Raw genomic sequence first — 26,078 nt, 5'->3', positions numbered from 1 at the left:
ATAAACATTTCTTGCTTCAATACTTGTCAAGGGAGTTTAGTCATTAAATATTTTGCAGGAATAACTCAGTCTTTTGATAAAACAGCATTTCCCACAGAGAATGTGGTTCTGGCTCATTTTGGCTTTCCAAGACTAGTGCTAGCCAGCAGCAATTCTGTTGACTTTTCCTAAGATATGGGACAGAGTTTACAGCAAAAACTTCAGTGTGTTTGAATGTTTGTGTATTTCTAAGAATCATGGTTTATATAACTTCAGGGACCTTATCAGCAAAAAGGGACAGGGAACTGAAACAAATTTGTGTTGCTGAGTGGAGTGATATATAGAACGATGACAACAACAAAATTACACATTGATAGCATTGACAAGTATGCTGTTTTAAATTGTAGTAGTACTCAAAATTCATGTTTTTATGCATCATGGTGGTTGAAACCAGTTATTAATTTGGCACTCTGAGTGATAAGAAGAAAGAAAATTGATCTGTAATAGCAAAAATGAGTGGTCTTGGATCTTAGCTGGTGGTAGTAGTTTTATCCCTGGTGTAGGTTACAGATTCTGGTCCATTGATTCTGTACGCTTATTTTTATTGCTAGCATAACTTTAAGCCTTCTTTTTATTTTAATTTAAAGACTTAGAGTGATATTTTTACTATCTATAAATGAGTGTTTCTTTCAAATGTGCCCTGATGTAAAATGCTGAGAGGGTTAGCTTTGGCTTTTTTCTTTACCTACTGTATACTTTTTCTGACATGTTAGATTAACTTTCAGCCTCAGGCCAATCTGTCAAAGAAACAGGGAATGTCTCCTGCTATGACAGATTTGCCAGAGGCTGAGGTTTGAAACAAGCTGGGTATTGCTTCTTACACAAAAGTAATTTCTCCCTACTGAAGAGAGCTATCACTGAATCAGCTGAACAGAAGCCACTGACTTGCATTACTAGGTTCTGATCAGAAAATCTGCAACAGGCATTTTTTTAATAAACTTATATGCCACAAAGGAGCTTTGGCAGTATAACTCGGGGAGAACTTTCAGCAATATAAGGTCAAAATAATTTCCTCAAGGATATCAGGAATCCAATATATATTTAAAACGTTTCCCTGGTTGACTTCAGTATTGTTATCATGTTGGATGAATATACTGCTACAAAGATATACCCATAGGTCAGACTTTAACATACAGGCAGGACCTATGCTATCATTCTGGAATCTGTTCCAAAAATAGCCACCCCTGCTCCCAAAACCTGACTCAATTTACGGTATGAGCTGAACGAAATTGTGCCCTCTGCACCCCAATTTTTCTGCCTTCGCTGTAGTGCTGAGCACTGAGATGCTGTGTATCCTGAACTTTCTGTTGCAGTGTGGCTTCTTCCAATGGGATATCAACAGCCGGCTCTCAAAGCAAATCCAGCTGTGTAGCAAAGCCTGGGATTTTTGCACAAATGGCTAAACAAGAAAATCCATCACAGGCATCCCCTAAGACACATTCTAGACAATTGCACAATAGTTACAGTGCTGCTGGGCACCTCGTGGGGTGAAATGAAGTCGCTGTTCGTTCAGTCAGGGCTCCTTCTGTGGAGGGCATTTTCCCTCTTCAGGACTGGCTGGCAGAACGTGTGCAATATTACAGGAAATCTTCTGAGAGAAATGAGAGGATTACACTGGGAGCCCTTGCTCCCTCTTTTGCCTTCCGTGATATGAGTGTTTAACTCTGTAGCAGTGCTTCATGCAAACTGGGAAAGTACATCAGCAGTTTGTTCTACCAGATTTTTGTACCCCATACGTGTGAGCCAGACTCTAGGATATTTTAAGAAGTACATTTTATTGGCCTTGATGGATGAATTAATAGGTATCCTCCTCAGGCGTGTGCCATGAAAAAGAACTTAGACACACATAATGGGCTCCTTCTGGCATTGGAATAGCTAAAGCTATGCCCATTTCAACAGGCTAATTTGAGTCGATGCAGTTGTATTAGTTTATGCCAACCGAGGATCTAGCCCAATTAAACTGGAATGATACACCATGCTAATTTTAACTCTTTCTCCAGAAATGCATCTTTGCTGTTTTACCTGCTGATCACAAAGTTCATAAGCTTCTGCTTGTAACTGAGCTTCCACTTTGTGAAGTGTAACCCCTATTTGTATTTTCTTAAAAACAAAAAAAAAAGGAAAAGAAAAAACACTTTGTAAATGTTGTGAAGAGTAAATAGATTATAAGTATTAATTTATATTTTCAGAGTTCCCAGCTGTTCCATTTCCCTTACAGCTGCACAAAATCACAACAGTGGTTCAGAGGGCTGTAGTAAGGTAGGAAGCGTATCTCGATGCTGTTTCTTTACAGCTGTCCTTGTTACCAGGTAGTGTCTCTGCATGTATTTTAAGAAGAAAGCACTGTCCATCTGTTGGACACGTGGTGGGCTTCTGAGGAACAAGAAAGTATGGAAGTATGCGTGTTTAAAAGTTCAAGGAACACCAATAACAAGTCCCACGTCTACCTGAAACTGAAGAAAATGGAAGTGTTGTGTGGCCTAGGGATGTTTGGCTCCCTGTTTGGGCCCTGGTAGTGTGCCTTAGTGTCATAGAAGAGGTACAGGAAAAGGTCTCTTGGCTTTTCTTTTCGAGAAGACCAAGTATAACCAAAGGAAATATGCAAAATATAACCAAATAGCAAAATAATAGAAATAGAAATAAGAAAGAGAAATAAGCAAAAATATGACCAAAGGAAATAAACAAGAATATGTATTCACTCTGAAAGCTGGTTTCTGCTTTGTGGTAGTGCTAGTGATCTAAAAATACAGTGAGTTGCAGGGGGGGAAAAACAACAGCAACAAAACCAAAAACAACAACAACAAACTAAAACCCAAAAAACAGAAAAGGAGAGATGTTTTCAACCTATACGAAACAACTGCTGGAAGATCATAGCAAGAGACTTTTCTTTGACAGAATCCTGTAGGGCTGCTTTGTTTTGGAAGTGTGCAGGGTGATGATGGTGACAACTGTATTGGAAAATGTTTGCAAAAACAGATAGGAAATGTGTGGCAGCTTGTTTTAAGTGTATGTCAACAGACTGGGGGGGGGACTTCACACTGGAATGGTTTTGAAGGCAGGTGACTGAGCACAGAAGGCCCCCCAAAAAGCATAAAGTTAAGGAATTTGTCCTCTGCATTTTTCAACTATTTTACAATTTCTGAGAAAAAAAGATTGAATTTTAAAGCGTAATCAGGACTACTTTATTTTAGTCTCAAACAAGAAGAAAAATCTATAAGCACATAAACTGTGGGGATCTGCTCCAGAGTCTCTCAGGAAGGATTCTGGGTTTGACAGAACTAGATTTTTCTCCAAAGTATCACTAATATTTTACACTTGGCATTTGTCCAATTCTGTTTTGGTATAAATTATTTAAGAGCAGGCAAAAAGTGATCAATCTTCACGGATAATGAGGTTATTATTGCTAATGAGAAAAGCTTTTCAAGCTACAAATGGTGAACTCTGATCCAGCAAAAAGTTTCTTTAGGGTAAGACCCAAAGAAGAAAATGAATCCTTTCTGGGTTGCCATTTTACTTTGGAGTTCTGGTGCCTTATCAGTCAGTTGCACCCTTGCCATACGATCTATTTGGAAAAGAGGGAGTTTTAGGCTTAGTTCATTGATTGGATTGATGGAGGGATAAGCAAACCTCCCTCCCCCCCTCACTTCATTCTTGCGGCAATGCCTAATGCTGTTTTGTGGACCTCAGTCCAGGTCCTACAAGTTCTGGATTTATTTGCTTTGTGGACATGGGGTGGCTAGCTACAGATGCTGTTTGTTTTTTTTTTTGTTGGAGGTCACGTAAATCAGTGTTAAAATGAATCTTAATCCTATGTGCTCGAGATGCAGTGGAATATCTATGGAAGAGGAAAAGAGATGTAAAGGAAACACATATCATTTGAATTTGTTTTCTAAAAATAGGTTGTAAATCATATTTAACATCTCATGAAGTAGACTAGTAGAGGATTGCAGCATGATTCAAGTAGGATCAGGAGATCTGAGGCTCACAAGTCTTTCTGGCAGCTCCCTTGAGCTTAAAAAGTTGAGCCAAACAGGCAGAAGTTGACTGAGAAAAAGGAGAGAGTTGGCTGTTCTGATAGGGACTGCAGAGAGCAGGCAAGGCTGAGTTGCATGGGTGCTGCAAAGACTCTTAAGATGGGAGAATAAATCTTTTTTTACAGACTGAACATCAAAGGAGGGGACTATATTGGGGAAAAATGCATTTTGAAAATAAAGTAAGGCAAAAAAAAAAACAACAAAACTTTTACCTCTCTTTCAAAAAATATAAAAAAAAGGAAGAAAAAAAATACGAACACAGAAGAATGGAGAAAAATTTAGCTTTGGTTATTTTTGCTCCCTTTCCTTAAACTGTAATACAGAAGAGAGACCTCCTTGCCTGCCTAGGAGGGACTCAGAAAGTACAAACCAGCCAGAGTCATGGTCTGGACCTCTGAACAGAGAAGTACAAAGGAAAGGTGTGCACTGTGCAATTCTTCAAGCTTCATGTTGAAAGTGGAGAAAAGCGGAAACGTTTGTGTGGCCCTTTCACAAAGATGCATGGAGAATAGTAATTTGCTGTGGAACAAATTGGCTGAAAATGGCAGGGTAGGGGGAAGGCTGAGCCCTGGCTGCTAACGCAGAAGCGGAAGGAAGTGCATCTGCAGAGCCAGGTCTCAACTTGAAGTTCACAGGTCCTCAACACAAAGCAGATCTTGCTGCCTGCTGAGCTGTCTGCACCATCCTGGTCTCCAGGGTCCAGGTGTGTAGAACAGATAACTAAAAGGGCTGTTGTAGCTTTTAGGCTTATCAAAAGAGAGGAAAACCCATTTCTGTCTATATATGAGAGCTGGTGAAAGACTTCCTGTTTGTATATGCTGGTATGCTGGTGCCTTAATGCAGCTAAAATTTGAGTCTGCTGCCCGTCTGTATGTGCCTGTGGTTGGAGCTGAGCAGCACAAGCTACTTTACTAACAACCAGGAAACTGCACCATATGTCATAGGCTCTTACTATTAAAAAAATCAGGCAGAGAGCTGGGAGGAGTAATAAGAACAAAGCTACCTGAATTAAATGTGCAGATTAAATATTTCTTGCAAAATGTGTACTGCAAAAATGCCTCCAGCCTTGCAAACTTGAGAGCTCTCATAACTACCTCCTTGTTTGTATTGCCCCAGTTCTGTACCGTTTTAACCACTGCATGCAGTAGATCTTTGGTAGTTACCTTTATGGTTATACCACAGTCGGAACAGGAGACAGCTAGCTATTGATACTGTGAACATACCCTGTTCATCCTGCTGCAGATAATTTGCAAAATGGCCTCAATCTTTTTGTAGGTTCGGTCATGACAAGAATTAATCAACAAGTAGGTTTTGCTGACATGCTTTATACTAAATTCTTTGTGTTGACTTCTGCATTACAAATAAGAAACTGCTGGTGGCAGATACTGACCTGTTTGTTGAATGGGGCACCTGACATTTGCTTGTGAATTGGAAGGCTCCTTATACATTCACGGACATTTGGTATGGCTGCACCACCTATGCGCAGATTCCAGCACACAGCAGCAGTGCCATCACGATTTTCTTCTGAATCTCCTTGGGACTGCAGCCCTGGTTCTTCAGACTAAGTGGGAATGGATGTGAAAGCCAATAAACAGATGTTGATGGTAGGGGCTTTTGCACTTGTTCTGCCCACCTCTGCCACTCCATAGTTACCAACAATAGAAGACTTAAATTACTTTTGAAAAACAAATGAACAGAGTAAATGATATGCTGTCATATCCTTGGCTGGGCTTTTTAATAGTGTTTGTTTGCTTATCTTGCTGATTTGCAAGGTCTGGTAATTTGCGATTGGCCTCCCAGTCGTTAGTGTGGATTGGCGCGGCTGTATTATATCAGAGGGACAAGCTAGTCAGTGAGAAAAAGAGAAGCATCCCATGTTAGGGAAGCTATAGGAAAATGGCTTGAATGTTGTTTTTTTGTTTGTTTGTTTTTTCTTTTTGCACTGCTTAGTGTTGTAATTATCTCAAAACTTTATTTCATATTGGTTTAGTTCTTAGTTAATTTCCTTGCATGTAAATAACTGTCCAAAAAAGAAGAGCCTCTCCTAGTCTTCAGTGAAGGTGATCTCTTGTTATTTTTTGTTTGAATACCCCCACTGTGGGCCTTTTATCACTTTTATGATAGGTGATGTATTTCTTATATAATGTAGCATCTGCACAGTGTTTGCTGAAAATTAAGCTGGTTTAGAGCACTATATTTCAAATCTGTCATAGCGGTTTCAGTGGCCATGTTCTTCCATTTTAACCAAATTATTGAGATTTATTTATTTTGAGAAAGGACATGCTATTTCATGCCAAAGTCCTTAAAACATCCCGATTACACTCAGTAATTTTATTCTCTTACCAAACTTGTCTGGTTTTTTAAAATAAGAATGGATATCACTTCCTGTGGCCCATCATCAAGCCGTTCCTACCTGACACTTGGCATGAAAGGATGATCTTTTGGTCACAGCATAGTGCTGCAAGCTCTCAGGGAAACTTGTTTTCCAGCCCTTCCTTGTTTTCCTTGGAGATCCTAGAAAGGTCATTTATCTCACCTTACCCTGTTGTCAGAACCTTAGAAGGAAAGTGTTAATGATTGCTTAATGTCTTGCTTTTTCTCTGTGAAAATTAAATTGTTTATTTTAGAAAGATGTGTACAACTTCAATCCATGAAGGCACACTGAATTAGCTGTTTTCTTACATGCTTAGTATGTCCAGTCCTCTGCTGCTAGGAGTCAAGAGAATACTTGCTCTTTTTTTTCCTCTTTTAAGAACAAGAGTTATTTATTGGGTAAAATTGGATGGATTCTCTTTATTTTGTGAGAAAAGGGAAAGAAATGGAATAATGCATCCAAGGAACAGAATCAATAAAACTAGGTGTAGTCCTTGTTTTGAAGGTATTGATGCCAATAAGGCTGTATTTGTTAGTGCATTTTTTTTGCTATTCAGAACCCTCTAATTTTTCTCCCTCTGTGAACGAGGTGGGTAGTTTCACTGCTGCCATATGGCTTAGCCTCTTCTTTTCTTAGCTTTATTATAAAGCTTGCAGTATTGCAGAGTCTAAATGATGCACGCTTACTAATGGACTGGTTTTACCATCATGAAGACAGAAAACAGGACCACGTGACTGGTTAAAGGCCTTATTTATTTAGTTCACTTACTATCTCTGTGTAGTTTAGGTATGCCAATTAATGCTGACTTTAAATTCAGAAAAGCAGGTTGTGATTGACACTGCCATCCCTGGACTGTCTGTGGGTACAAACTAGGGAGCCAAGGACTGGAGGTTCTAGGTGGAAGGTTGCTTTAACAGCTCAAAAAAACCCGTTTCTCTGGAGACACTTGAGTGAGAGGCCTCCAGTGCATAGTCTGAGCAGTTCCTTGACCTTGGCCACATGATCTGTTGGTTGAGCAGTGGCTTGAACCTGAGAACGTGGTTGTTCTGATGTTCACAGACATCTTGTCTGGTAAGAACCCTTCATCTCTACCTTCTTGTTGTAATATCAGATGGGAGAGTGGAGTGGCCTGGTTATGTTGTCCTAGCAAGGTGCAGGGTGTTTCCTACTGTAGTAACATGCGTGAATCATGTTTTGGTTCTGTGCATCATTATGGAAACTTTGTTCTGAGGTCTTTCTCTGGGTGTCCCTGTGACTGCAGATTGATCTATTAGGGTGGCGAAGAATAATCAGTTTTATTATGAAAAATTTCCGTGTGGCCCATGCTAGTCAGAGTAGACTTTTCACAGGAGCTTGACAGAAAAGACCGGCCTTTCCCTACGATTAAGGGGAAATTGGAGTGGATTACAGTGGATGTTAGAGAGTTTTTGATTCCTCACTGCAAAAGGCAATCAAGGCAGCCCAGGGCTCTGGGGAGCGGACATAGTCAGTCAGTACAGGTTTCTGAATTCAACGGTTTCATATGTGCCTTCAGGAAGAGGATGGGTGAAAATTCACCTTCCAAATGGTAGTTTGATGTGTAGAATGAGACATGCTGAATTGCTAGACTGCTCGTTATTTTTGCAGCCTGTCTTTGGGGAATCATATTTTTTTTTCTGCCCTTTTTTTGGGGGGGGAAGGTGGGGAAGGGGAAGGGAAGCATTGTCAGATTCAATCAGCCCTTAATGTAACTGAACTAGGCAAGTAAGTGGGTGAGCACGTGTGTATATAGGGGTGTGTGTGTATATGTATAAAATTATTATTCTACTCTTGTTTGTAAGCATTATACTGATTCCTGCTGTGCCACTTCAATTACCATGGTGTTTACCCAAGCACGTTTTCTCTTTTATTCTTCTTGTGTGACTTCTATAAACGTTTCTAGTCTGCATGTCTGTTTTTCTGTTGTCCAACTTGGCAATTTTTTGCTCTTTTTTTCAAAAAAAAAAAAAAAAAAAAAAAAAGGAAACCATTTTGCTAAAATGTGATCTTCTCCAGTCTGTAAATGTCCTGTCTGCTTTTCTACCACCCTGGTATCTTGCAGGTCAGAGACCTGTCTGATGTGCTTTGTAAGCAGCCTGTTTATAAACTGCTGCTGTTCAGTGGGCTCTGAGCGTAGCGCTGCTTCGACAGAACCATAGCTGGGCTTGGAGTCATTTTCTCTATTCAGACCAAAAATACTAACATCTGAAATGCTATTGTTCTGTATGACTGACATGAAAAGATCAGAGGAAAAATCATTATTGGTGGAACTGTGAAACTCCTGCTCGATGTATATGCTAACTTTTGGTTTCTTCTTAGTTTAATTCTGCTTTGCCAACAGTTGTAGGTGTGTTGTTTGGCTAAAGCCTGAGTTTGGTGGTGTGGGGTGAGTAAGGAAATATGTGCTTCTTTGTTCTGTGTCTTGAGAAGAAATCTTCAATTCTGCAGAGTTCTTCAGGGAACATCTGTGCAAGTACAGCTACTTTTTATTTATATATTTGTAACGACTTAATTTAATTTGAAGGCAAACTGCAGTAGTGGCCTTGGTAGGGAAATAGTCTCTCATTTTTCAAATACATGCATATATATATATATTATAAAAACTGTACACTCTATGTCACCTGTAGTCACTGAATATAGTGCGCTTCTCAAATCTGTCTGATAGTGGTCTCACTCCCAAAGGTGTTGCAAGTCCTAGTTAACATTTGCAGAGTAATTCCGGGTTCTGAATTCTGAGGTGGAAATGTAAATGCCTCCTGTCCAGGATATCTGGGATCCCTAAACCACTGGACTGTACTAGAAAGACGTGAGAAGACTTTGTTCAGAGCTTGTAAATCCAAGTAGGTACTAAACTCTGAAGGCTGAGGAAGCTGCTATGAAAGAACCAAGCTAAAACTTTGTTTCCCTTCCAAGGACAGTTTAACAGTGATGTTAGCATGTTTTAGACAATGGATAGCTTGATGTCTGCAGTCATAAATTTCTTAAAGTAGCCATAGTGTGCTGCATTTTTTCTTGATCTGCACTTAAATTTTCATTTACTTTTATATGTTGCTGGCTGAGGGCTGCTAGTTTTCTATCATGAGATATGGCTGCTGAAATAGATTTGTTTTTTTTTTTTTTTTTTTCCCCAGCTCTGAATAAATGTGCATTTTCAAAGCAGGTGTTTGGCTCAGAGTAAGAGAGGAGATGGTTCTGTAGGGAATACTCTTAGCAAAGCAATGTCGTAAATAGGTCTTGTGTCAGTATTTGGTGTAATGTCTTGATATGTGTCATCATGAATTATATATTATTTCAGATTTATCACTTCTTCCACTGATAAGGGACATTGCTTTTTTGAGTGAGTTTTCTTCTTGGCTTGAAAGATTTACTGATACATTGAAATTCCCTGTATTGGAGATTCAGATGAACTTTGGAAACTTGAGATAAGAACTATAAATCTGTTATAAACTAGGAAGCCATTTCTCAAAGTGTGTATTTATTGACAGAGTTTGTACTAGCTTATTCTTCTGCTTCTCATTTGTGTGCATCAGAAGAGCTTCTCTTTTCAACAGCATGAACAAACATTGAAAAACTTAATGTGGGATATACAATATATAGGTAATTTATCCTCATTAAAGCATCGCCAGGTATTGCCTCAGAGGGTTGAGTGGGGAATGGGTATCTTCCTGTAAAAGTCTCAAGTACTGCTCTCAGGTTTTGTTATTTTAAAATACTTTACATTTGGTGGTGTTTTTAAAAAACACCTCTAGACTTAAATCCTTATTTTGGAGCTCTAAAGTAGTGTTATTAACAATTGAAGTTCTTTATGCAAAGTTGGCTTCAGTTAGGTGTCTTGAAAATAAGATCGCTTAGTGGATGGTATAAGAAGGAGGCAGGGAAGCCACTGTTGAAGCTTCATCAAGAAAAAACCCCACAACTCTGCCTCTTCAATGAAGGGAGACATAGCATATCATTGATCTAACCTGCCAAGACAATGGCATGAGAGAATAGCTGGCACAGTTAGGCCGTGCAACTTGCCATTGCAACCCCAATGGGAAAATTGTGCCTGAGCAGATACACATATAAACAAGATTCTGAACTACAGACCTTAGGCAGACATGTGCAAAGGCTGTTACATAAGTTGTGTACAATGTTTTTTCTTTCCTAACATTAGTAGATTTATTTTAATCAATGTAAATCTACTGATAATAAAATATTTGAATTTGATTTTTGAATTCTTAAACTTTTCAAAAATCTTTAATGAAGATCAGGGAATAGAAATTAATGAGTGAAGGAGATCACATTTCTAGCATTTGTTTTTCTCCGTTGAACCCAATTAAGATGCATTTTTCCCCTCTGTTTTTCAACTCCATGTATTTTGTAAAATATTGACACAAATTCAGGTTGAAATTGTGTAACAGTTTCAGAGCAAGCAGCTTAGATACAGAATTCATTTTCTGTTCAGGTCTGCTTTCATCCCATTTTATGGTTCAACTGAGTTAAAGATAAGGCTCAGATGACTTCCCCTGGGGATCTATTAGATCCAACCGGAGACTTCGCAGAATCATTCTCCTGCCTTTTACCCAAAGGCAGATTAGTAGCTGGTTTACCCCCTTTTTGCTGATATAACCATGAAGTGAATAATACAGTTTCACTTCTAGCACTGCAAAAATGCTTTGTATTGTGGTGGCTTCATCTGTGGTGTTAGTTCTGGCCACTGAAATATGTGGCAGTGGTAGCATTTTAACTTTGTTCATGTTGCCACAGTGAAAGATCTTTTAGATGACATAAGCCTCAAGACACAATCCCAATATTAAAGCAGTAAGTCTCCCTCTTCGTGCCACTTCCTCTACTCCAAACACTCAATTATTTATCAGCTGGCATGGGCATTATGGACAAATCTATTGAAACTTAGAGTCACATTGTAAAATGCACATGGAGATTCCCCCATTGCAACTGTGAGATGATTCAGAAAAATCATCTTTGATCAAATTGTGCAGTGGAGAGGGATGAATAGAAACATGTTTGTCTGGCAAGCACCACTCAAATTTAATGGCTGCTAATATGAAGAAAGAGAAATTAGGAATACTTCTTATTTTATTATTTTTTGACCTACTCTGGGCCACATCCAGAGATTTAACTCCAGAGCTTGCTTCAGTTTCTGGATATTTATTTATGACACTTTTAAGGACGATCATTAACTGACTAAATATTGAAACAGTCTAAGTAAAGATAGCACTGCTTCCTGTGCTTTCTATTTACTAAAGACCTGGCTCTTCAGCAGCTGCAGATTTCTTGGCATCTGTGCAGACTGTCCAAGGAAAGCACCCAGTAGCTAAGCTGCTGCTGTTTTGGTTGGGTCTGCTTGAATCATAATAATTTTCAGAGCACATCTAATTCCTGCCTAGCCAAATCAGCATGAAGGCAGGGGAGCTTGGTTGAACTTTATTTTGGGGAGGCTTTGTTTTAAGCATGTTTTAATCCCTTGCACTTCGGAAGATGCCAAACTGTAAAGGGGAAACAGAATCTTTGCCAGTCATGATCAAGCATCCAGCTTGCTACTCAGCTGGATATGAATATTGAGCTTGTAGTGATGGGACATCACTGCATGGAAAAATGCCAAAGCCATCTTTCAGTATAAGAATAATACTTAGATGGTCCCATAGTATTAAATGGTACTAAATGATAGACAGAAAAAAGAAGTCTTGATATTTTAGTGTCTCTTACTCAACTTACGAAGGAAGAATGGTTAAGTACTTCAGAGCTTTATATCACATGCTGACTGGCTGCTGGGATCAAGAGGAATTGATTTTTGGCTACAGTAGGTGTCGTAAGAAGCAAACAAGCATGCTTTCTTTCTGCAATTGGATATAAATGATGAAAGCACCCAGTGATGTACAGCAATGAATCAGGTCAGCGATGAATTCTTATGTCTGTCAGAACATTTGGTGTGTGGAGAAATGGAAGCAAGACAAAACCTCTTTCTCTGGGGAAGTGGGGAGGAGCTGTTTTTTGTTGTTGTTGATTTGTTGTTGTTTGTTTTTTTTTCCTTTTGCAAGGGGGTGTTGGGGGCGGTGGGGTATTGTTTTGCTGCAGATCTAAACCTAGGTGAATTTACAGGGATGTCTTTGGAGATGGTCTTCTTTCAGGAATCCCAGCTCAGACTGAGAACAAATTGAAGCAGTTTTTATTCTTTTTTTTCTTAGATTTTTGTCCGTGATTCTGCCAGGATACTCATGCAGACACAGTGGTCAGTCTGCATAAAGCTGCTTGCAATATGGGGAACTGTATGTTTTCATTTTGTCTTCCATAATTGGAAATAAATCCTCTAGATTGAAAATAGAATGTATTGCTTGTTGCATTTGGGGGGAAAATGTGACCAATGTAATAGTGTTGTATTTTTACATTCTCTGAGATGAATTGATTCTCTTTCTTGCATTTCATTTGCAGAACTGCTTTCCAGCTCTGCTCAGCTAGACAAGAGGAGGAGAATGGGAACAAAGTAGGAATTTTCTCACCCAGATCTGTAAGCTGTTTTCAGCATTGCTGATATGCAAGCTGCTCTAGTTTTGTTCCAACACAATACAGGTGAGTTTAAATTAAGAAACTTATAATTGAATTTTTAAAGGTAGAATTTAATATGATGAAGTTTAGTATAACAATTTCTATTCATATAGCCTGATTCTTCTTTGACTTTGTGCCAGCATAACTGACAGGCTCACTCAACCTAGGGTTCATCCTTCAGTAATAAGTGTGAAGAGAACCAACAAAGCCTCTGATTTTCTCGTACTACAATGCATATATTCAGTTTGCTATTGTATTGATAGTACTGATGAATTTGTCTGGATCTTGATTAATGCAGTGAGATACAGAATATGTATAAGTACTTAAAACAACAACAAAAACACAAGCAAAAAAGAAGACCCAAAACTGCTGTACATCTCATGCCTTTGCCCAGCAAGGTGTAAATTGCATGAGTAGCCCCTGGCCTGAGTGAATCTTAGGTAGTCTTCTGTGTCTGATACAGATGGTGTGAATTACTACAGCCACTAGAAACAAGTCTTAGTGCTTTATTCAAGCTGATGCATGACATGATTTTAGTGATGTCATCCCTAGTGTGTTGCGTGTGGGTGGCAGTTTTCTCTTGGTGTCAGATATTTTTTACAAGCTTTAAAAGGCTGACGTGTAAACGTAACAGAGGAGTAGACTGAAGTGTGGGACAAGAAATGTATTTTATTCAATGTTACTTGAACTTTCGCAGTACTGAACTGAAACAGGGTGAGTATATTGAAAACTGTTGCCCAACTAGCATTTGTGTAAGCTGTCCCAGGAATGCACTCATGGGGAGCATCTACAGGATGCTCTAAGCATTTGCAGGATTCAGAATACAGCTGGCTGCTGCTTGCCCTGCTCAGCATGCAGGCAGACAAGCTATTCCACATGTCCATCTACCTGCAGGAGTGCTGTTAATGCTGTTGGTCTCTGGAGTGCTGGTGAATTTCAGGTAGATATCATTCTACATTAGTAGCCTCTTTGCCCCCATAAAAATTAGGGTTAGGGCTGTGTTTGTTTACTTAGAAGAGGATCTTGGAACATTAGTTGTGGATGTTGTAGCAGACCAAGATCCAGTGGCTGTTCTAGCTCAATCACAATTTACACAGATGGAGTAATTAGGCTGCATTAGTTTGAAACGGGTAATGTGGGAAGGAGGTGCCCTCTGCGTTTGTAGATTTCTTGTTTTATTTTCTTTCACTGTGATGGTGGTCACTAGAGCTATGTAAAATACCAATTAACCAAAAGGGAACCCACAGGAGTCAGGGAAGTTCAAAGCACAGCTACTTTCAAGAGGCCTCCCAATGTCTTAAGAGAGTAAAGTTTGGCAGTCATTCAGACAGTGTAGGTGTGCTACTAGTGTCCCCAGTCAAAAGTTGTGCTGGTTGGCATGCTGATGGAAATATTGAAAAAATGTAATGTGGTATTTGCACTCTGATTTTTATTATTATTATTATTTTTTCCTTAAGCAATCAAACAGTGCTCAGGAGAAAAGCGTCTAATAATGAGCTGTTTTTTCCCCTAAAACTTTCTTTAAAAAATATTCTTATTTTTATTTTCTGCTGGTATTGTTGGCCATAGGAATATAAATTTATGAACTATCTGGATGCAGGAGGTGAGACCTTCCCTCTTTCACTGATAGCTCTGTAAAACAGAGTCCTTCCAAATGTGTTCCCTGAGTACTGCGTGCCAAATCCCTGATGTCATGTGACCAATAATGGACTACTTTTCTCTTCCGCTGTGCCAAGCTTTTTTGTACCATTTCAAGCCTCTTCTAAAAACTTCTCTCAGCTTAGCCTTTCTTGAGCTCTTGTTGCAAAAACTATACTTATAAACCTGTCATGTAACTATGAATAAGCATCGTAAAGCTAAAAATTCAGACTTCCACAAATTGCAAGCCAAATTTTTTTGAGTTCTCTGGAAGTTGACCTGACGGTCTTGGATTGGGCTCATTTATTTATTTGCAAGGATAACTTCTGCTCCCATAATACAAAGATTAAATGTCATGTTGTGAGGAGTGAAAGAGGTCTTGTATTTCTAGGAGTGGATCCTTGGACCAAAATCTGAAAAAGCAAACTTTTTTTTTTTTAACCTGTCCAGAAGGTGCTGGTTTTTGTGTGTGTATTACTCTCTGAAAAACAGGAATAATGAAAGAGCGTTAATAAATAGGATGAAATTTCGCTGTCAGGAATGCCATGTAACTGGGTTTCTGGCTTCTCTTACTGTGTTATTTTTCACATCCAGTGGGGACCGGCAGCTGTGATTTAGTGCCTTCCTGGCATTTACACCTGTAGGTGGCAGCAGCTTCCTGTTCTATGGGCAGTTCGGGCTGGTTTCCAGTGTGATTAGGAAACTGAAAATTAGAAGCAAGACCTTCCCACCCCTTTTCTAAGGTTAACATTCTCCTTTGCTACTATGTAAATAGGCGGCAGTGCTTGTTCGACACATCTGTCGAACTAGCTTGCTCTTCCTCCGTTCGCTTTAAACATGGCTTCTCCCTTTGGTTCTGGGTCTGTTTTTCTCCTATTTTAATTAGTTCCATTCTGTTTTCAGACTTCCAAGGTCTAAGATCTGCTTGAAGATAGAATCAAGGACTTGGAGAAGGGCTCTGCAATGCTGTACCGGCAATGTTGTAAAAAAGAGCAGTCAATGGGAACTGGGAAACTATTAATCTTTTCTACTTCTGTTGAAGTACGTGTATCGTTGTTGAACCCTGAAAAGGTCCAAAGTAGCTGTAAACAAATCAAGTAATGTTTTGACTTAATGTAGTTTTGATTTCTTTGGGTTCTTCATTCTCTGAATTAAGGCTGTCAGAAAAAGAGACATTGTTATCAGCTTGAAATATAAATTTGTGTTGCAGTAACATATGAATATTAATAAGTAAGAGAAATTAAATAAAGTCTTAAATTTATTCTAGCAAGATAAGCCAACAGAGCAATAGTGAAACAGTGGGAGAAGTCAGAATAATAAGAGGAATGATTCTAGAAAATACTGAGAGAAGGGTACTTTTTAAAAACTATATTAGCTACTATTAAACTTTTTTAAAATTATTATTATATAGAATTGGATCTCTAGTTTGTGTTGAGAGAGTCCATAGAACTTGTACCATCTGAATATTCTCTTATAAGGATTCTCTTCTGACAGAGACACAGGGCAACAGCTGCTGTGCCTCATTGCTGGGTGTTCAAACCGGAGTCTGGAAGAGGACCAAGTGTAGGCAGTGGCCAGAGGCAGAGGGGATGGAGGGAAGCTCACATGACCGCCCACAATAAGCCCAATCAGCCGAGAAAGAGATGAAAGCAGGTGCCCAATGTGTCTCGTATTGGTTTTCTCTACCTAGGGATTCCCTTTTCATGGAGGATTCACAGCTACACAATTAGAGCAGCTTTCCAGTGCATGAAGCAGCTAGAGAGGTATTCAATCCACTGTTTCTCTCTACTGGTGGTATTAAAGTCAGTGTTCCAGAAGGACACTACCAATATTGCTTTGGATAATACTGTAGCTTTATCTGCCTGGCTGCTGTCCAGTAACCGCTGCTTATCTCAGCAATGATACCAGGCTGCGTCTTTAGATTTGCTCTTTGCATTGGAAAATGAGGCCCATGTGTGTTTTCTATACCTGTATCAGGGATTTTATCATACATACTAAATCTTCTCTCAAAAGGAATATGAACAGTACCTTTTTCTTGTGCAAAGCACCCGTAATGCTACTCTATAGTTTATAATCTGTTAGATGAAACTGAGAAATGCCTCAGTTTTGGATGTCTAACTCATCTTCCTTCATAATGTTGTAGAAGATCAAAATTCAAAATACGTTGTTTATGCTATCAGAAAAAGGCACTATGTTTATGACAGTGAAATAGGTTCAGCCTGAAAAATCCAAATACTATACTTTCCTAAGGTAGAAGTATTCCAAACACAGGCTTCTTAGTGCTATTTTAGAATTACATTTGCTTTATGAAGCTCATAGTCATTTTCTGTCTCCAAGGAGCAGAAACTGGATGTGGTGAAGGCACAGACAATTACTGTTGGTCACCAGGCATCACTTTCTAACTGCTGGCTGGCTAGTCAAATATAAATTTAGGACTTATCTATTACTTTCCTCTGGGTGTAGGGTTTTAGGAATCTTAAATATTTTACAGCAACTTTGCTTCACTTCAACACTGTGGACAGCCATTACAGTGGTGCTTAAGAATCAGCTCTTGGGATGTGTTGTTTTGCTGCTATGGTATGAGCATTTGGGAGTTTTCAGTGTTGTGTGTTCTGGGAGTCCTTTTGTATTTTGGTGGGATTTGGGGGTTAGGGCCCTCTGGAACCTAACTTCAGGGTTCTAGCTGCCAGTCTTCTCTTTATCTGAACACCAGAATATTTCCCATAGAGCCATCAGGATACATGATAGAAAAATTTGTATGGTGGATTTTACACTGTATAAGTTGTCTGCGGGTATAATGCTTAAAAATCTGTATTAGCTCTGGGATCAGGGAAATGAGGAAGGTGCTGAGGCAGTACGTGCTTTTATACATGTGCATGCATGCACATTCTCTATACCTGATTCATTTGATGGATACTGCTTCTAGGCTGCTTGATAGTAATGAGAGGATCATGCTTGAGAACTGGTGTGGCCAGAATTGGCTGTAGAATTTCAGGATACCTAAAGCTGCTTACAGTTCTGTGCAGACCTTCATAAAGTGCTGAGCTGCTTCCTTACAAAAGAAGCCTTGGCCGTTACTGTTTGGAAGAATTTGCTCTCGTCAGTTACTAACAAGTCTGGTGATAGATTGCCTACTGAGGTGTTTGTAGAAAGTGGTGATACTCCACATCTGCATAGTAACTGATGGCTTTTCATGATTGTTTTCTTTTTTTTTTTTCAAAATTGTTTTTCATTGCCACTTCAATGGCAACGCGTGTTTTTTTTTTTTTTTTTTTTTTTGTAACAGCTCTAGAATTTCATCAGCCAAAGGTAATGTATAAAGTCTAGGATGTTAAGGTACTTATAGAATTTTGAATGCTTTTCTGAAACAAATTGTGACTCTAGACCCAACCAAAGACAGTTTTTCTTTCTTTTCAGAGATCACATAGAAAGATGAAGTTAACCACATACCTTGTCTTCCTTTTTCATGTATTTGGTGTCTAGTTTGTAGTGCAGTTGTTTTCATACATCACTGAAACTGATTATGCTATTGTGCTTGTACAGTGATGCAGTCTCGATGTTTTTCAAAGAAATTATTTCTCTTTTGAATTCAAAGAAGTGCCTTGTCCAGGTCCCTGGCCATCAGGGTGGCATGCAGCAGCAAGGTAGCTTGGCTGAAGAATGGGAGTGCATCTACTTGTATTAGAGTGGGTAGAACCATCTGATATCTCATTGGACTAACTTCTAAAGTGGACCAAGTAAATACTGCTAGGAACCTTACTGGTACTCAACAAAATACTGATTATGCACAGGAGGTGTTTTTGTCCAATGCAACTCAATTTGTCCAGTGCATCTCAATCTGGTTTGTAACAGATTTGAAATTTGGCTTCAGGCACGGACTGTAGAATTCCTGGGAGTGTGGTGGAGGTAGGAGCTCCCTCACTATCCATGTAGTTAAAGCCTTTTATTCTAATGTCTTCAAACAATGCCCATTCCTGTACCTCTCGTACATGTAACTTTGATCAGAATTACCACAATTATCCTGCATGTGTAGATATCCTTGTTAAAAACAAGTGGGTGACTGCTGCTGTCTCCTCTGCTAATGGCATTGACTCTCATCTATATCAACTACCCTCTGTAGAAATTGAAATAATACCCCTGGCCAGTTTTAGTGTTGTGCCTACAAAGTAGGCTACATGTGGGGATGTGTTCTGCCACAAATAATTGACATCAAAGTTAACACAATACCGTATGCAGTTTTTGAGGGTTTGCTTTGCTCTGTTTGCAAGTCTCTCTCCCCCCCCCGCTTTTTTTTGTGTTCTTTCTGGTACATAGGTTGATCGTTGGTATCCTTTCCAGAAGAGGAAAGAAACTGAGAGGCACTTTTTCCTGTTTGGTAGTGAGGAGAGTGTAAAGGTGCCTGTCGGGATGAGACTTGGTCATGTTAGTACAGTTGTCAAAAGCTAACCTCTTTAGGCACCTTAATGACTCCCTAACAAAAATGGAGCTGGAGAGCCTTTTCTCCACCTTAGTCTTACAGTAATATTGCAATGATGCATCTGTTCATTGTGTATGTAAATGATGGCCTGATTCAGGCAGGATCAAACAAAGCTATGGATTAATTCTTAGTTTATCTTCAACAGAGAAAATCCTTCATTATTTTTCTGCTAGAACTGAAGAATCTGCAAGGCTTATCTTTACCATCACTATCTTGATTATTCAGAGCTCCCAGCACCCTCCTGGAACAGCAGTCTGTGTGCAAGCAGATGATAAGTCTTGAAGAATGAACATAGTTATTAGCTGTGGTTATTTGAACATCACAGTTCACGTCTAGTTCCTTTGTGTCATGCATGCTGAGTACAGAGCAGAAGATGCAACTGTTTGGTGATGAAAAGAATAAAGGTTTGGGGACAAGAATACTGAAAAGTTTCATGTACTCCTCCCCTTCCTGCCCTTTTCAGTCCCCTTCTGTAGCTTGTTGTAGCACAAGTACTATCAGCATCAGTGCTTTGTCGCAGGGATGTGAAGTAGGAATGACTAGACCAGGCTACTTGATGGAATCAGTCCTTTGCTGCTCTAAGGCGTTGTATTGTGGAATTCTGTCAGAGAAGTCACCAAGTGACCCATCTTGTCACCTTTGACTTTTCTGCTTCTCGTTTGACACCTAGAATTCACCTAGGCTTCCTTTGATAATTAGGTGTAGCAAAATTTGCGTGCACACAAACAGAAGACACAGTTGTGTTTTCCACAGGTTTTGTGTGGGAATGTCTAATTTGGTAAGGCCTGTTATCCACAAATTCAAGTTAAAGGGGAAAAAAGTGGCTCTTGCTGTGATTACAGAGATGTGAGGGTGTACCAGGCCCTCTGATGAAGCTGAGGCTACCCTTTTTTTGCTGTGCTTTGGTCTTGAAGTTCATACTACAAAAGTGGTGAAAATATTTGGAATAGAGGCATCTCGTGGAAAATCTCATATTACTTGCTTCCTTCCTAATTATGCTTAATTTCTTTGAACATGGTGTGATGCAATACTTTATTCAGTAATTTATTTATTGATCAACTGTCATGAGAATTAATTCTGGATTATGATTTCTTGTTAAAATCCACATGAACATGCAGTTCCTTTTGACTTACATACAGCACATGACACTATTTTCTCTGTCCAGCTACAGAACAAGTGAAAGTCCCTTTTGGTGCCTCTCTGCTTTGCTGCAGAGGACAGAATTGTGATCTCAAGGCCTGTTTCTTGTAAGCTGGTTTACCTTCCAGAAGATAAAATCTCAAAATGGTCTTGACTGAAGAGTTTTTCACCAGAAAATCCCAAATCCTAAATGAAAATCATGGAATCATGATGGTTCCATCAGTATTTGACAGGAAATCATGCTTTTTCAATAGGGAGATGTTTGGAATCTTTCACAATGTAGAGTGTAATTAACATAAAACCAATGTTAACTTATTTTGGGATAATTCCCAGGTCGTGACTCTTAGGCACTGGAAGTAGAATTGTGGCATGATCTTTTTAGATGACTGCTGAATGTGAAGTAGGGCCAAGCATGTCCTTAATTAGTTCTGCAGAGCCTGTTTTACTTTAGAAATGATTTTTTGGGTTGCATACATTTAGGTTTAAATGACTCCATGTTCACTTGGAAGTGAGGTCAAGATTGTATTGAACACTTGTTGTTTTATTTTCTGGCTTCTAAAGTTAATGAAGTTACTACAGCATCTCTTGGATTTAGGTCTTTAAGATTTCTGATAGAGATACACAAATATTTTTCATACAGTGCTTTCCCCAGGGTTCTTTGGCACCTATGGCATTAGTCACGAAGGCTGGGATTTTTTCAGTGAACTCAAAAAGCTACAAAATAATCCACCAAAATGGTGTGTGTGTGTGAGAGAGAGAAATCACAAAAACAAATGACACCAAAAAAAAAAAAACGCACAACAAATACAAACCAAACAACCAAGCCCCCCAATTTTCCAACACCACTGAGCTTTCACAGAGACCAGAAACTAGGAAGTGTTTCCGTAGCTTAAATAATGGATTATATTACAGCCTGTGATACGGACACAATGAACACTGTTATTTTTCTTTAGGAAATTGTTTTGATTTCAAGGAGTTGATGCCCTATCTAAATGATAGGATCGCACATTCAAAGCCGCATGAGAAAATAGTGAACAATGATGTGCGTCTTTGTTTTTGCATTCAGCTGACTTTTCTCTTGTGATTGAAATTGCAATAAAGTGAAATATTGTTGCTAAATTGCAGCTCAAAACAGTGTGTCACTTTGATTATTCAGTGGCCTGCTTTTTTAACAATGTGCTATGATGATAAAAATTTGTGGGATGTAAATATTTAAACAGCATTTAGCCAAACAAAAGCTGGGAAAGTTACAGTAATAGTTTCCACATCTTTCATTGCTATTCTTTTTGCATTGAAGGAACAGGTCACTTAATGGTATAACACAGTATCAGACACCCTCTTTCCTCAGTAATGAAATGGGGATAATACTGCAAAGGACTGTGTTGTGGTGATTCATCTTTATAAAGTTCTACAGAAATGGTAGGTGTTATTAGCATCCCATGTGATTACAGTGACAGGATGATATGGTTATTTGTCTGAATTGGTATTTATTAGTATTGAAAGTCTCTCAAAAAAAACCTGTTCCTTCTGGATTTCCGGACACCAGAGATTTAGAACAGCTTGGATAAACATCTGGACTGAACTGAATTCTATTGCTTTTAAAGGTTACCTTAAAAGACAGATGAAGGAATCCTGCATTGTGATAACCTTCTATCTGAAGGATCTCAAAGTACTACAGGAATCAATATGCAAACTATATATAGATTACGGCAGCTCTGTCAAGTTACAGTACTGTTTGGCAGAATGCAATGAAACAAAACAATGTGATAGAAATGAAAATGGAAAAACACAATGCTAAAATACTGGGAGAATGTAGTGAGAAAAGATGTGATCCTTGGGAGCTGGCAGGGAAATGGGAGGTGTAGCTTCTTTTCCCACACAATGTACCATGCGAATTGGGGTCTGGACTTCAAGGTTCAGAAATGTCTTTATGGCTTATGTGAAAAATTGCAACTGCGGGGACAAGCAATTTGCTGGGATGCAGGTTAAATAATGTTTTCTATAGAAGTTTCATAACTGCCTGTTTGTCAGCATAACATCACAAAACCTATGCATTTTAAACTGTTACATCATTGTAAGAGAGGTGCTGCTTACCATACTGTGCAGAGCACTTGCAGTAGCAGCGTCTTTGAAAGGTGCTCTCTTTTCTAGCCCTGCTCAGCTTGACTGAGTTGAGATTGCAATATAAAGCTGATATCGCTTGCATTTAAAATGTAAAAATAGATGCGTATATGTTTTACAACTATATTTCATCTTAAGAAAAAATAAAATCAAGCATGGTGAAATGTTGACAAGTTCTTCAGAAGTTGCCTCTTTTACTTTTGATCTTGTACAACTGCCTGGTTTTGAATCTTTCTGCTCTCTGTAACAGGGAATTGATGCAGCTGATTTGAACCAGCAAAAGCTGCTTCTCATCCTGCATTGTTGCTTTGATAAAGACACTGGTAAGAGCAATCTTAACCAGGCTACTGCTTTTAGTTTTCTCATCTTCCAGAAAAACAATGAATCTTGATAAATTATGCTTTCAGCTCTTCAACTACAAAAACCTATTAATGCTCAACAATATGTCAGAGGACTTGCTGTGAATCTAAACTATCCAAAATAAATGTCCAGGGTTTAGCATTTTAGAAACAGTAAAACTGCTCATAGAGATGGAAATGATAGTTCTGTGTTCGTCTGCATTACTTTTCTCTAATTATCATAGCCAGGCTGTCACCAGGCTGTTTGTATCTTAACCCTCTATCTGGTACACTAGGCACATGACTGGCTAGTGATTTACACTGTGCCATGCTAAAATTCCTGCAAGTGACAATTTAGAAATTGCAATTTAGAAGCTGATCAGTGAAAGCTGGTTGTGCTGAATCAGTCAAAATATTACACTGGTTCCCATTAATGGGTCTGCTGAAATTAATTATTCAAATATCCAATGATTCTCTTTCTGTCTTTGGAATGATCTGTTTTCAAGTGGTCCTAAATGAACACAAACGTGTTTTGCTCCCTCCCGCTTTTAAATATTTCAACAAGTTTTCCTGTCACTATGATAATAAAAGAAATTGATAATATATCTTTAGAGGAAGGGCATGGGCCCTTTGGGGCAGTATCTGTTCCTTTCAATCACTTCTAAGCATTTGCCAATAAATAAAGAAATGCTTCTTGAAGTCAGGAAGAGGATTAATCTACAATTACTCATCATTGTGGGAATGCCTATCATCTGGCATAGGATCTTGGCCCTTCTTAAGGCCATGGCCTGCTTTATAAAATTTGAAGTCCTGTGGATTTATCTGGAACTTGGTTCCTAAATGACTCCATGGATTCAAGGTTTTGTTAGTGTGCTAGAAAGGTGTCATCAGAGAAATGATTAATGAATTTATGATTAAAGAATGCTCAGTAGTCCAAGTATGCAAATGACAAGTGAATGCAAATGCAGGAAAGCCCACAGAACTCTAAAGACAGCTCTTAAGTCCTGTAGTGCACAAGGAAGTAAACACAAGATGATATTCCTATAGCTAATAACCCACATTTGCATTTCTGACCCTCATTTTTATATATGCCTCCTCCAGAGCAGAGGTAAGTGATGCTTTCTGATAGCATTCAACTCTGGTGAGACTGTGTGGGACTTGTCTGATGGCTTGAGAAAAAACTTCAGGTGTGAACTGAAGGGTTTCTTACTTCATCAGTGTCTGGGTCAAGCATGAGCCTCAAAGGAGGCTGACTACTTTGCTTTTTCAGGCAATAACAAGTAGAAATAGATTGATTTCATAAGACTTAATAAGAGAACTTTAAGCCTGCCAATGGTATGGCTGCTTCTCTGAAAGTTTGAAGACCACTGGGAACCTTTGATATGAGAACCATAACTGGTCATGAATCATTTCACACTAGATAAACAAAAACAATTTGCAGACTTGCAAGTCAGTGTGTCCTGTTGTTGCAACATAAACTTAAAACTCTGTTCTGTATGCCAATTTTTTTTTCTAGGGGTGCTATAAAAACAGCAAAGTTCAGAGAACAGTGACTGAAGGGTACAACACTGAACTAAAGTATTTGTATTCAACCGATACAAAAAGGAGATGAGCATGGCCTCATAATCCTGTCTTCATAGTAGTAAAGAAGTAAATGCACTCTTAAAAATATCCAACAATATGGAACATGTTTTGTAAAAACAAACAAAAATACTCACTTATATTAATACAGGCTGTTGTGATTGTATTCTTTTTTTTACCCCATATACTGCTTGAACTCAACATGTGTAATATTAATTTTTCTTCCAAAAAATCAGTGCTGTGAGGTGTTTTTTTCCATTCCTTACTTGCAGAAAATAAATTCTTTAAGATGTAGAGACTATCTGACAATTTTGTTGCAATTCTTTGAAAAGCATCAGTGGAGTTTTGAAATTTTGACTTTAAAAAATATGCTCAGTGTGTTTACTAGCTGGGACATGCTACAGACTAGACCTGCTCTGATCAGTTTTTGCATGAGTTACAGTATTAATGGGTGTGCTGCTTTTTTTTTTTGGTACCCAGATAAAAGTTTGCTGCCCTACTGTGTCCCTTCCTTGTTTGTTGTGTTTGGGTCTTCCCTATGTGCCCTGTCTAACTTCATTTAAATGTTCACAGGCCTCCTTCCAGATTCTGTTTGGATCAGGGTCCTATGGTGTATCATGTAATTTGGCCAAATGAAACCAGGACTCCTTAAAATCAGATGAGGGGAAGTGAATTTATTTGTAAGCCTATTCATACGAAAAATCCCAGTTGTTGGCCCATAGACGTTTTAATTAATTAAATCAATTGAAACTGTCAGTATGTTTAGTTGATCTTTAGAATTACATACCAAAGAGATTTTGAAGGAATACAGGCAATAAAATATACCTATTTTTTGTGAATGCAAATATCTCTTTCAAGCAACCATGAATACCTCTTGCTATGACCATCTTTAACTGTAGATTTTCTTAAGAAGTAGAGGGCCATTACTGAGCTGGAATGTGCCAGCCCATCACTTCAGTGTTTAGTTTGCAAGGTCCAGATGGTGGCAAGTTGTGAATGGATATTTCTGCAGCTGAAGTATCTGTCCCCTTGGCGGACTCGAGAGACACTAGTTCTGGCAGATTTAGAGTTGTTTCTGGCTATTTAGCACAGTTGTGCAGCTAATGGGCTGTTGGACAGTTTTGTCAAACTTGCTATTTTCTGGTAACTCATTTATAATTCTGTGAAAGGAGCACACAGTTAGCCATTTGTGAATAATTGGAAATCCTCTTGAGATCTCAAGAAAAACACTTTTATTGTTAAATAGGGTTGATTTGCCTGTTTGTTTAGATATCCCAGATAAAATCTCAATACTGACCTTTGAATGCTCCATATATTTCTCCAAATTGGATTTTGTGTGTGTGTGTGTCTGATGTGTTCTAAGAGGCCAAGGTCTTAATTACTGTTATTATGCCTAGTTTACCATACGATTATAGTTGATGTTAATTAAAATGGGGACTTTGCAAATGCAAAATTCAGAGCTGGAGATTTCATGTGCTGGCATGTATGATTTCACATGCATTCACAGGTATACAAACATGAAACCTTTGTCACCAGCTGCATTTTTGTCCTACTTTTCGTCAGTTCACTGATAATCTGCTCACTGATCTCCTGGACACCAAAACTCTTGACCAACCTCAAACCAAAGTAAAACTTAAATTATCTTCCAATTAGAAGTATATAAATCCTATGTGAGAAATGTTTTCCTGGCATCTATCAGGCTTGTAGATGAGAGCTATGTGCCATTGAAAAGAAGCATTATCTAGCTAACCAGCAGGGCAGTCCTAACTTTATTT

General features: G+C 38.8%; 1 long non-coding RNA gene across 1 annotated transcript in view; it reads left to right on the top strand.

Annotated features, from left to right (window-relative positions):
• LOC106033648 (uncharacterized) overlaps positions 1-26,078 on the top strand; it is a 129,585-nt gene that overhangs the window by 28,251 nt on the left and 75,256 nt on the right. Inside the window, exon 4 of the long non-coding RNA XR_010834243.1 lies at positions 12,895-13,032. This is a non-coding gene — a long non-coding RNA (uncharacterized lncRNA). The remainder of the gene's footprint in view (positions 1-12,894; positions 13,033-26,078) is intronic.

This window comes from Anser cygnoides, chromosome 11 (assembly GCF_040182565.1).
Source record: "Anser cygnoides isolate HZ-2024a breed goose chromosome 11, Taihu_goose_T2T_genome, whole genome shotgun sequence".
NCBI lineage: Eukaryota > Metazoa > Chordata > Aves > Anseriformes > Anatidae > Anser > Anser cygnoides.
Note: the sequence above shows the minus strand (reverse complement) of the source record. Positions and strands in the feature narration are given on the sequence as shown.